Source organism: Protopterus annectens, chromosome 14.part0, assembly GCF_019279795.1.
Source record: "Protopterus annectens isolate FY-2018-M chromosome 14.part0, PAN1.0, whole genome shotgun sequence".
Taxonomy (NCBI): domain Eukaryota; kingdom Metazoa; phylum Chordata; order Ceratodontiformes; family Protopteridae; genus Protopterus; species Protopterus annectens.
In genome coordinates, this window is record NC_056748.1 from 1,054,886,667 (window position 1) to 1,054,900,136 (window position 13,470).

The following is a 13,470-nucleotide window of genomic DNA, read 5'->3' on the forward strand; positions in this document are numbered from 1 at the left end:
CGGTCATCTACTCAATGTCAAGCTTCACTCTCTTCATCTAACAGCCTGGCATATTCTGTTTTGAACCACAGCAGGTCTCAACTTCCTCAACAAGTTTTGAATGTGATTATGGAAGCCAGAAGACCTAGTACAAGGAAAGTGTACGCAGAAAAATGGAAGAGATTTTTATTTTGGAGTGCAGCAAAGGATTTGGATGTTTCTGAGCCTAATTTAAGTGTGGCTCTTCAATATCTTACTGAGTTGTTAGACAAAGGTTTGTCTTTCTCTTCCATTAAGATTCATGCTGCAGCAATTTCAGCTCACTATGACTGTGACCCACCATTGTTTTCTCATCCTTTGTTCAAGCAATTTCTTAGAGGGGCAAAGAATATAAGACCCCCACGTAGAGCTCCTACTCCTGCTTGGGACCTCAATTTTGTGTTGGAGAAACTCACTCTACAACCTTTTGAGCCTGCAGCTACTGCTGAATTGAAATATTTGTCATGGAAGACTGCTTTTTTGTTGGCCATTACCTCTGCAAGAATGGTTTCTGAATTGCAGGCCCTTATGGCGGTTGAGCCTTTCTTGATTTTCCATAAGGACAGGGTATCCTTACGTACTAATCCTTCCTTTATGCCTAAAGTGGTTTCTAGTGTGGCTTTAAACCAAACTATTCATTTGCCTACTTTTTATGCAAGTCCCCAAAATAAGGGGGAAAAGATTTTGCACACTTTAGATGTACACAGGCAGTTCGTTATTATTTAAGCAGGACTAAGGATTTCAGGCAGTCTCAGCAGTTGTTTGTTTCTTTTGCTTTGAGTTCTCAGGGCAAGCCTGTGTCAAAACAAACTATTTCTAAGTGGATTGGGTTTTGCATTGCTTTCTGTTATTCCCATCATGGCAAGGAGATTCCAGCTGGGATTAGGCCTCATTCCACTAGGGCTACTGCCACTTCAACAGCATTTCTAAGGGGGGTAGCTACTAAGGATATTTTGGAGGCAGCTACTTGGAGTTCAGTGCATACTTTCTCTAAGCATTACCACCTTCCTCTCTACTCTAAATCTAGGGCTGGGTTTGCCACTGCTATTTTACAGGGCATTTTGGCAGCTCCAGTTTCTTTATGATTTGCCATCCTCCCTTACCTCTGCTTTGGGATTCTACCCAAGTGTAAGGACTGCAGCAATGTGAGATGAAGAACATAGTACAGTTTTGTACCTACCATAAATGTAGATGTTCGAAGATCCACATTGCTGCAGTCCAATTTACCCTCCCTCCTTCCCCTCTATGTTTAGGGGTGGTTGTGTGGGTTGGGTTGTACTTTTGTAATTTTGTATATATTGTACATATATTTGGTGCAGGGGTGTTTGGTGTGTTGTTGTTTTTTGGTTTTGGCCTTACCTTTTTAGGGTCTTCTGACATCTGGGGCAAGAAAAGACTGAGGATATGACGTCGGTCATGCGCATTTGTACCCTGACGTCCTGACGTCAGACTAATGCGCCTTGACCGACGTCAGCCTTATACTTTGGTATTCAGGCCGACCGAGGACAGCGGACTACCCAAGTGTAAGGACTGCAGCAATGTGGATCTTCGAACATCTACATTTATGGTAGGTACAAAACTGTACTTTTGGGATGGGAAGGCGGCACTGACACAGGAACTGGCCCTGCATAGAAAGCAGTTCCCTCAAAAGCTGATCCTGGAGTTGTGGCGCAACAGTGCCACTTTGCTTTTACTGATTGTTATCGATTCCCTTGTTGTCACTTTCCTCTATTAATGTATTATTGCTTGGACCTGATGCCTCTGTGCTGGGCTTCATTTGCTGATTGTATCGCTCACTAAATAGTTTGTCCTTTGGTGGATACATTTTTTCCTGCTGGCAGATACCCTTTGGTGCTGCTTTGGCATTTGCAAAACAGATCATCACTTATTGAAGCCTTCTGATGCCCCCTTGATCTCTTATCTTTCCTCAGAGTTCTCTTTTATTCTAGGGCCTTGAAATTAAGTAGGAGTCTTCAGATCCATGTCATTTATAGTTTGGCCAAAGAAGCATGAGGCACTGATTTCATTACATTTGATTTTGTAGCCTGGTTTTATTGTACTTGCCAGCTTATGGCAGTTCATTTTCTTAAGTTTTTACCCAGTAGGAAGAGTTATTTTCATGTCTTAATTCAATATAATGATTGGAGAGGTACAACAAGGACCTGGCTCTTGGCACAACTTTAACTTTTGTCCTCCTTATATTTCCACTGCTTCTATATTTCACTTTTGTCAGAATTCCTGAATCTTATGGTCATATAGTGGTTGGGCTGTATGAACACTCTTCTTTGATGCTTCCAGACAAGGCGCAGTGTTCATGTTAGGTTCTTGATTCATCTTGTAGCAAACTTTCAAGTGGAATAATGTACACTCTTTCTGAGTAATGTACCCAGGGAACTTGTGACCATTCCATACAGGCTCTTTGAACCTGTTGTTCACTAGTTCTGTATAGGGTTGTTGCTGTTGTGTCTTTCGGCTTTTCCCGGTTAGGGGTCACCACAGCGGAACTCCGGTCCACTAATGATTGGCAGTAGATTTTTATGTGCCGAGTTGCTGGCCCTGACGCACAGCCTTCAACGAAGGTACACCCATTCACGCATGTCTCCACACAGAAGACGCTCTAGCTGAGAATGTATAGGGTGTTATACACAAATACAAGGTCCACCCATAACAAGTCCAGGACTATCTTCAACTTGTTGCATGATACTGGCCTTTTATTTTTAATGGGTACCTAATTAGGCAATAACTCGGGTCTGTAGTTGGTGGCTTCTGTATTCTCCCCTCCCACTTCTCTATTATTCAGCCTCTAAATATGCTATTTACTTATCGGCATTTGTTTACCAGAAAAGAAGTCTGCTCATTTTCAATGGAAGCCCAGGCAGAAAAGCTCCAGTTACATTTAATATCTATTCAAACCGGCTCAAGTTACATACTATACAGATTACTGCAAATAGAAATAGATTCATACAGATACAAAGAAAACCTTAACAGCATTACAGTTTGTATATAAAAAGCAGACTTAGTACACTGCATTGAAATTCACTTGAGTTTTATATAAATTGTAAGAGAAACTGGTTGTATATACATGATATAGTCGGGTAAGACAATATAAGAAGGATTAAGAAATAACTGAGTAGAGAGCTGAAATTTCATAGGTGAAGAAGGAATTCATCAGCGGGGAGCTGCATAGTAGTACATGACAGAAAGATGATAGGCGAAGAAAAAGTACATAAGCAGGGAGCGCAGTAGTAGGGCAAAGACAGAAAGATGATAGCAAAGGTAATAGAAGGATTAGGTGCACAGAGGATGTAAGAGGCTGAGAGAGGTAAAAGGTCAGTGAGAGGGACTTAGGATGAGTATTGTAAATACATGGGGAATGGCAGTATTTAGTAGGGAGTTTGGAGAAAGTTAAATATTAAGGAGTGAGGTAGGGGGAGATAAAAAAAACTTTCGTGCAGAATATCAGCCTGGGTTAGAGCATGTGCAGATGCATGATTTAGATAAGAATTCCTTCAGGGATTGTTTGAATGTAAGGAGGTTAGTATCAGAGGATAGCTGTTTGTTTTAAATCCTGGGTGAAGGTAGCCCAGATTTCTAGTAGGTAAACTAACTACTTCAAATATGCAGTGGGTGTAGGAACAAACTGTAGTGTTTTCTTTATCAACATTTAGCCACCTATGAAAGGGCATTCCTACAAGAGTTCGCATGCTACCTCATTCGCATGGTGTTGTGTTACTCAAACTTGTTTATTCTAGATTACGTTAGCTTCTGAGTCAATGAGGAGTAGGTGGTTCATACAAAATAATTACTGTGCATAGTGAAGGAATTCATTGTTTTAATTTACTGTCTTGTGACCCAAATTAAATAAAGCCTGGATCTGATAGTCCAACTAGGTAGAGGAAACCTGTGGCTTGGTGGTGGAACCAGTCTGATGGTCTGACTCCTACATGGTCCTCTTCATACTGAATCTCCCCTTTTTTGACTTCCTGATTTTGAACTGGTGTAGTTCTAACATTTGAGTGTTTATATCTAATGATTTGATTCCTGTGCTCCACCAGCTTCTGTCAGAATCCTGTACATGTAATCCAGACTGTCTGACATTGAATATAAGGTGTTATCTTCTATTCTTGATCTGGTGACCCCAACACATATATACTTTTGTCAGTTTTAGGGAGTGAAAGCCATAAATTGATCTTGAGCTCCATTACCTTTGGTAATGGAAAATGGAAGCACTCTTGCCTTTGGGATAACAGACTTCTACTGGCTGAGCACTATACTCATTGCCAGTATGTGATCTTACAGAGAAAGACAATAATGAGATTAGCAAATGAGCCTTGCTTTGTTTGGTGGTAGGCAAGCTGTGCATCCCAAAATTGTCATGCCAACCTGTAGGCTTTTTCATGTCTTAAGTTTGATCAGGCTGTTCAGTTTTTCATTGACAAAGTTGTCTCCAGTGGGTTGGTAATACTTTCCGTTCCATCCAAGGACGTTATGGAGGTATTAACCTGAGATTGTCGAGATCAGTTGTGGTATGACTTCCAAGTGCTCAGTTGCTCAGAGTTTGTGTCTTTGGTATCAGACATGCTTGTTAAATCATACAGTCTGCAACCTTATCCATTCAGATTATTTGTAGCTTCCCCAAAGGTGTTGGACTCACCTATGTCAGATTACTGGATCTCCTCTAAAGTTTAGGATTTTCCCATTTATTCTTAAAGAGACCTTAGTGATCATGTCCTCCAAGAAGGTAACTGTTTGATATCCCATTGCAAGTCCCAGAACAGAGAGACTGAATGAGCGAAAAGGCAGACGTATATACTAAGTCTGAGACTGCTGTTCTCTGAGGTATGACAATTTCTGATTTGGTAGATATAAGTCCAGGGGAGAGTGATGTTCAGCATTTATTGTCTCATGTATTTTTGTAGTTTTTTTTTTCATAATTCTAGGGCTTGCAGTTCCAAGTCTCAAAATTATAGTAGAGAGCCCCACAAGAAAATATATTTAGACCATGATTTCCATAATAACTATGGGTCTATCTTGAAACTACCTTTTATTTGTAAGGTTGTCCTGTTCGATTCTCAGCTAGAGCATCTTCTGTGTGGAGGCATATGTGAATGGGGCATGCCTTCGTTGAAGGTTGTGCATCAGGGTTGGTAACCCGGTACGTAAAAATCCACTACCAGTCATTAGCGGACTGGAGTTTCATTGTGGTGACCCCTAACCAGGAAAAGCCGAAAGATACAAACAAAGTCTGTGAATGGAATGAGTTATTTACTAAAGGCACATGCCCTCATCTATCCTTTTTCAGTGTGAATTTCAGACGTGTGGAAGCACCAATAGGGTAATATGGTCTTTGGAACACCGCCTATAAAAGGAAATATAGGGGTGGCAAGAGCCTTGGCCAGTATCCAGAACCCCAGTGGTGACAGATGCAGGCCATCTCTGGCAAAGCATCAAGGTCTGTCAGTCATGTCATCCCAGGCAGACAGATACTGGATCTCCTTAGAATGACACCAGAAACTTAGCTAATTGTTGAAATCAATAATTTTCTGCTTGTACTGTGGTAACATTCTGGGTGATGGTAGGATGCCTCTCAGGGCTAGGGTCATACCCGCCTGGGCTACATAATCCAAGAGCTCCTCAATGTCTCTTTTCATGTAGTCCAGGGAGGTACATCTCGGGTCATTCACACCCGCATGTACAATGACAGAGTCATATTTGTACCTGTTGTTGAGGGACCTGAGTGCGTGCGTTATGTGGCGGATTCTGGCGCCTGACAGGCAGCTGACTGTTACTTTCTCCTTATTCAACCTAGTGAGTGGGACATCAGTGTACCTCACTGTCGAGTCACCTATGACTAGTATGTTGGGCATGCTGTTTTGCCTCAGGGACTTTGGTGGAGTGGCACACTGTTTAGGAGAGTTATGTGTCTCGTGATTAGTGTTGTGTTGTGGTGGTGAAGTGCATTTCTGCTTTGGAGGTCTCTGCTGTTCAGTTAGATTTTTATTGAGAGCCTCTGTAAAGGTAGGTGTGTGGTTTGTGTTTTTATGTGAAGACAATGCTGGTGTGTGTTCTGGAGGGCTATGTGTTCCATGTGGTGTGGTGCAAGTGTTGACCTTCTCCTCTTGACCAGCTATTCCGGTCCTGGCTGGAGAGTGTGTGGTTTCCAGTTTGGATATATAAGTACATCTCACAAGTCTGAGTGTTGGGGGGGGGGGAGAGGAGAGGTTTGTCAGTGTACATGAGTCAGTTGCTACATTGCCTCAAGATGCCCAAGTTCACCAGGTTAATAGGGGAAAGCACAGGGAACTGACCTTTAGACATGCCTGGAGGGGTGAGCATTTATAAGTACTGGAGCTGTTTCCTTGTAGAATGTTTAGTGCTGGTAGCAGTTTTGTGTACTACAATAATTGCTACAAGAAGTCCGGTAAAGTGCTAAACTAACAAGCTAGTAAAAGTGCAGGAGAGGAGAGAACTAGCAGAACTAAGGGAAAATTTAAGAACAGACTTTGGCACTGCTCAGAAACATATGTACAGTCCTGGATACAGCAAATCTGTACCTGGACTAGATTAGTTACAGGAAAGGTGGAAAAGAAGAACAGATGTGGGCTTTTAAACCAGAGAGTTGAAAGAGATTGAGAAACTGCCCAAATGGTCAATAAACTACAATTTCTGGGCCAAAAACGCTCCTCTTGTGGTGGATAGGCTACTTAGTGCTTACCAATCCCACTGATGAGTTAGAAGGCTTCCCTCCAACACAGAAAGGCTTGGGGTGGAGAAGCTTAACAACAGTCCTGGATACAGCAAATCTGTATCTGGACTAGACTAGTTACAGAACGGGTGGGAAACAAGAGCAAATGCAGGCTTTTAAACCATGTGCAACTAACAGTGGGTAAAACTGACTTCCAGTTTATAGCCTGCTACAGACCACCCTCCCAAACCCAGAAAAATGTGAAGGTCTCTCCAAACACCATTTTATTGGGCGACTTCAACTACCCAAACATAGACTGGGAGCATTACTCTAGCTCCAACACCCTAGCCCAAAGGTTCCTAGAATTTATAAACTCAAATGCTATGGAACAACTTGTTACCACTCCCACAAGAGGGGAAAAAATGTCTATGCAAATTTGTGTATTTCGATATATATGTATGACGCCCATTCACTTTGTGGTAATTTAGAGCAATTGACTGGTAGCTGATTTTGTAGTTGGAAATCCTGTTCTTTACCTTCAAAGCAGTGAATGACTTGGTAACCTTTGGTTCAGTAATAGAAATGGAGTGTCTGAATAGTTGCTGCCAGCTGTTTCAATTTTAGCTTTGATTTTTGCATTCTGGTATAGAAATTAGATGTAAATGTGTGTAATTATGTAAAACTATAAAACACATTTGAACTAGAAAGCTTCCATAAAGCAGCTAGAACCTCTGAATTGGTAGATATACATTGAAATATAAAGTTCTTTGCTAGCAGCAACCTCTTCAGTAGTTACAGATATCTGTGAAATTATTCAGATGACTTCTACCTATGCAGAGATTGTGCATGTTTGGAAACTAGTTTACAATGTAAATCAAGATAAGTAAGTACATAGGGCTGCTGAGGAATGCCATGAACAAAGTTGGTTGTATAACTAATGAGGACGAGTCTAGCAGTATATATTTTGTTACTTTCCATCCTAAAGTTATAATTGGTGTTTAAAATTTGCTTATGGAGACCTCACTCAATGTTTGCTGTTTATTATTGTTGAAACGCTAAGTCATATTCACTTTTCCAGAGTAAAATGTATGGAAATGAGTATATTTTCTGGTTGGCTTACTGTGTGATCAAGTTTTGTTACTTACAGAAAGTCAATAAGACCCAAAATGTTAGAATTTTGATAAAAGCTGATCCTTGATGTAATCCCACCTTCACCGCATCTGTCACTCACACCGCAGACTCACTGCTGTCACACTACCCTTGTACATATCCTGCACCACTGTTACACTCCTGACTTCCTCATACAATACCACAACTCCTCTTTAGGCACCCTGTCATAAAATAAATGGTTTATTTATATTAATAAAGAGGGAATATTACAGAGGAAGATCAACTGGCATGGCTCTGACATGTACTAGATACTGTGACATGGTTTTGATGTTTACAGTGCAACTTTACTGCTTTGTGCCATGCTACTACTGCTTGAGTAATCATGTTATAGTAACTGTATAGCTGTTGTGTGCACACAGAAGTGCCCAGAAAATCCTGGATTTACATTTAAGCTGTTGAGCTTGTCTATGATGCCAGAGTGGGGTATTGTGACGAAAGCTTTAGCCAAGTCCAGGTAGGCTGTATGGACTGCTTTGCCCTCTTGGACTGGGACTACTGTTGCTGTACGCCATGATCCATGCATTCTTGGAGATGTACGTAGAAAGCATTTGTGAAGGATTCTGCCTTGTGGGATGTGATTTCCACTGGCCCAGTGGGATTAAAGGATACCATCTCAATTATAAGAAGTGTAAAGTCAGCTTTTGAGAAGTTTTTCACTGTAGTCTTTTGTGTTGGGGGTGGAGGTGGGATGTGTATATCCAGGGTGATTAGTTTGTGGTCAGATCTCACTAGTGAGGGGTATACTTCCAATGTGGTGCACTTTGTCCTCATGTTTGTGATGATCAGATCTACTATAATATCTCCCCTTTTTTGGAGAGGTGACTAGCTGTTCCATTGCATTTGAATTTATGAATTCCAGGAACCTTTGGGCTAGGGTGTTAGTAAGTTCGTGATTAACTGTACTTAGACGTATTGCTTCATGTCATGATTGAAAACAATTATGCATTTATACTGGACATGAGTCTACTCTGTGCTGCAAGAGAAACACGCTCATTTCTAGACTCCCTGAAATGTGAATAAAGTCAGAGCATCCTGGTTGCTGGTTAGTATCTTACCAGGGCATCTTTTTTAATCTTTTTTTAATAGATTTTACCTGAATTTAGAGAAAGCCAGCTCACCTAAAAGTATTGTGACTTCTATTGTGACTTCTAGTGTTGCTGATCTGAGTGAGCAGAACTTAAACTCCTGGTGCAGTTGTAATACATTTATCATTTGTTTAGATATGAACATCAGAAGTAAAGCTTAGATGCATGTAGTGCAAAAAATTTTAAGATTCAATTAAATTAAATTACTAAAGGCTATACTGATCTGTTATTTCTCCCCTTTTGTTTGTTCTTGGAGAAAGAAGTAATCTGAGAGGGGGAGAGGAAGCGTAAGGGAGATAAATGTACATTGGTGATGCAGTGTTAGGTACTACATTTATCTTATTTCATTTGCAACCACCCCAAACATAGTTTATCGAGGCACACTATACAAAGCCATGCAGGTCTCACCAGAGCACAACCCACTTTCCCACATGTGATAATGTGAACTGTCTTTATTTTCTAAAGTGTAACTTACCACAGTTTTAGGAGGGAGTACTGAGCTCACTGAGGCACAGTTGAAAGGTATGGAAGGAGATATTGAAATGTTTACAGTTTGCTTGCTGAACTGTGACTGCTTTGTATTGTCACAGATATTCACATTTCTAACCAAATTCCATACCTTGAACTGCTGGTTTATTTGCTTTCCATAGCATCTCTCATAAGCTTTATCTATCAAACAGCATAGAAGTGTATAGAGAAAAGCAACTTTTCTTTCTAGAATCCAACCCTGTAACAGAACCTAGATTTCCTCTATGCATTTTGGAGAGAGGGCCTTCACCCTGACTTGAATAGATTTTTTGTGATTATAACAAAAGGTAATGGTCTTGGACACTCATTTGAAAATGATCCGTTTTGAAACAGACTGTCCATTCCTACCATCACAAGAAATAAACAATTGCTCCAGATATTCTGAATGATTTAGTTTTGCCTAGAAGTTACCCATGTTATTACTTGCTGACTACTACCTGCATGGAGCTATGTTATATTTTGGGAATTTTTCTGGCCTTTGTCAGTAATGTGTGCAACTTGTGTGGGAGGAAGGGCTAAGTGTAATACTATTTTACTGAATTACTGTATTACATAACAGCTGCACAAGGAGACAATGATTACCTACTCAACAGGTGATGTGCAGCAATTATCACCTGTGTCAGAGCATGCATACCTTTCCAGTAATGAAAGGCAGGTCATTATCACCTTAGCAATAAGTCATTTACAATATAGCACGGAGTCATTATCACTTTTCAGGTAAAACTATCAGGAGCTGTCACTGTTATTTATATAAGTGCAACTCGTTATCACATTGATTAATGCACAAGGCAGATTGTGGTTTTTCTCTGCTTCTAGTCATTGCAAGCCACCCCCTCCATTCTTCAACTACCTAGCCTCTGAAACCCCTTATTTTATATATAATATCTATCTATATGTGTGTGTGTATATACATACATATATATATATATATATATATATATATATATATATATATATATATATATATATAGTGTGTGTGTGTATGTATATATATATATATATATATATATATATATATATATATATATATATATATATATATATATATAGTGTGTGTGTGTGTATGTATGTATATATATATATATATATATATATATATATATATATATGTGTGTGTATATGTAATATATAATCTATATATACACACAGACATATATATATCTGTATTTTCACTTATAACATACATATATAAGTATCCATTTTATTAATGTAGTTCATATCTTTGTGAATTAATGTAACTGAACCACATATAATGAAACAGTTGAATGTGGCAAACTATCACTACATACTGCATGTGTTGCTTTTCAGCTGCCTCTGTGCAGGTGAGTAACATTATATTCTATACAATTGTGTTTTTCAGCTTTGCATTCACCCGACATCACACCCCTCAGTGAAGATGCCATCTGTTAAGAAGTTAACCGACGTTTACGTGGGCGAGGATACTGATTCTGACAGTAATACCAGTGGGTCCGAAATGGAATTGGATCTTGATGCACAGCGTAAGCCAAACCAGAGTGAGGATGACTATTATGATGCCGATGATCATATTCCACTGGCATGTCTGCGTGAGAAGGCTATTACTGCTGATAAAGATGCCCCTGTCCCAGCGATTCCTGACAGACCCCTACCTTCTACCCCCGAGCTCACTACTCTTGATGAAACTGACCACGACAGTGAGGATGACATGCCACTAGCCCAGCTAAGGTATGATGGCACACACAATAGTGGTCAGCAACTTGAATCAGATTTTGACGCAGAGGATGAATTGCCTCTGAGTTACGGCACGGACGTGGCCCGAGTGACAGACCATTGCAGTCCCAAGCCAGGCCTAGTGCTGAAGAGGAAGCGGATATGCTTTCTACTATACATGAGTTCAGGCGTAGTCTACAGCAGGTTTATTCAGATGGAGAAAGTCCACTGGATCTGAGCCGAAGTAGCTCCTTGTCAAGCAAGGATCTGAGTGTGCCGCAATATGGAATTTGTGCGAGTACTTTCACTCAGTAGTCAGTACAAACCAGTGGGTAATGTAACTGATCACAGGGTACCTTGCATTCAAAACTCTGGGAGGCTAATGAAAAAGGCACGGCGATCATGCCCACCATGAAACTTATCATGGGAGAAACGCCTAACACCAGTTCACATCGATGATTTTGTGTGTCTAGTCGGCCCAGTCACCAACCTGGACTCGGACAGCACAGAGGTGGACTTCCTCAATTTGATGTTCCCAGAGGAACTGTATTCGCTTATTGCTGATGAAACTAACCGCTATGCTGCACAGAGGCAGGCTGCAGCAGGCAAGGTTGATAAGTGGTGGAGTCCAGTTTGTCCGGGAGACATACGCACATTTCTAGGTGTCAGAATATACATGTCTATTGTACATGTTCCAAAATACAGGCAGTACTGGGAAACATACCATCTGTTTGGTCATTTCCCAATAGCCGAGTACATGACCCGGGAGAGGTTTGAAAAAATTCAGCAGTATTTTCACTGCAATGACAAAAACCTCAGATGACCACAGGGCTGTGTGGGTCATGACAAGCGCCATCATGTACGGCCAATACTGGATGCCGTACTTCATGCATGTAGGACACAGTATAATGTGCATCGTGAGGTGGCAGTAGATGAAGCCATGGTCGGCTTCCATGGACATCTGACATTTAGACAGTTTATGCCTGGCAAGCCGGAGAGGTATGGCATTAAGGTATGGGTGCTAGCTGACTCACATAATGGTTATGTGCATGAATTCCAGGTATACACTGGAAAGGCAGAGCAGACCACAGAGGTTGGACTGGCACACAGAGTTGTGGTCGACCTAACACGGGGGCTGATTGGAAAGAAGCATCACATTTACTTTGACAACTTCTTCTCATCTGTCCCTCTGGCACAGCAACTGCTGCAGGACGGTCTGTACTGCTGTGGAACCATGCGCACCAATAGGTCTGGATGGCCTGTAACATTCAACCGACAAGCCATTGGTAAAGCGCCTCGAGGGTTCTACAAGCAGCTACAGAGTGGACCATTGCTTGCAACTGAATGGAAGGATAGCAACCCAGTATTTCTGCTGTCAACTAATAGTAACCCAACCTTGGCAGTCTCCAGCATACGCAGGAGACAGCACGATGGAACAAAAGCTGCAGTGCCATGTCCACCAGTTGTAAACATGTACAACACGTATATGAATGGGGTGGACCGAGCAGATCAGCTCAGGACGCAGTATCCAACTGCTCGAAAGGCAAGGAAATGGTGGCTGTACTTGTTCTGGTTCCTATGGGATGTGGCCATAGTGAATGTTTACATTTTATTCCGTGAGAGTGCTAGCCACCGGCAGCTTTCACGTTCTGGCCGTTTTATTGCGGCAAGCCAGTTACAGTTTGGAAGACACCTAGGCATGCACCTCCTGACCACCTACAAGAAGAGGAAAAGATGCATAGAGATTACCATCCCAGAGCCCATGACACGATTTGAAGAAGGCTCACACTTTCCAGTGAAATGGCGGAAGGCACGATGCAAAACCTGTGCTATCAAGGGTAAACGTGCTGAACCATCATGGGGATGCCCGACCTGCAAGATTAACCTATGCATGGAATGCTTTGGTGAGTACCATGGCCATAAGAGTCTAGCAGACTGCTGACAGCAGTAAGATGTGCAGAGCACACTATACATCAAAGTTGTGACCAGGCTGTTGGGTCCACTGCTGAATGGGCACATGTAAAGAGAAAAGGCAGAGGTAAGACAGACTGCTGACACTGAAGGAGGTCATGAGACCATAGTGGTATCAGCAGTCTGAGTGGGCAGCCGGCACAGCTATGGGACACTACAGATAACCAACATCTGGAGCCCCATGCCTGTCCTTGGCATATTAGTGGAGCGGTGGTCCTTACCCTGCTTTTTCTCTTTACATGTGCCCTGGCTGTGCACCCTTGTCAGTGTCCACCCATGCTTTATTTCAGATAAGGTAAGACTGTCTTATGCTGTTCTGGGAGT

At 41.5% G+C, this 13,470-nt stretch overlaps 1 protein-coding gene across 1 annotated transcript in view; it reads left to right on the forward strand.

Moving 5' to 3' along the window:
• PRXL2A (peroxiredoxin like 2A) overlaps nt 1-13,470 on the forward strand; it is a 441,868-nt gene that overhangs the window by 245,979 nt on the left and 182,419 nt on the right. The window lies entirely within an intron of this gene.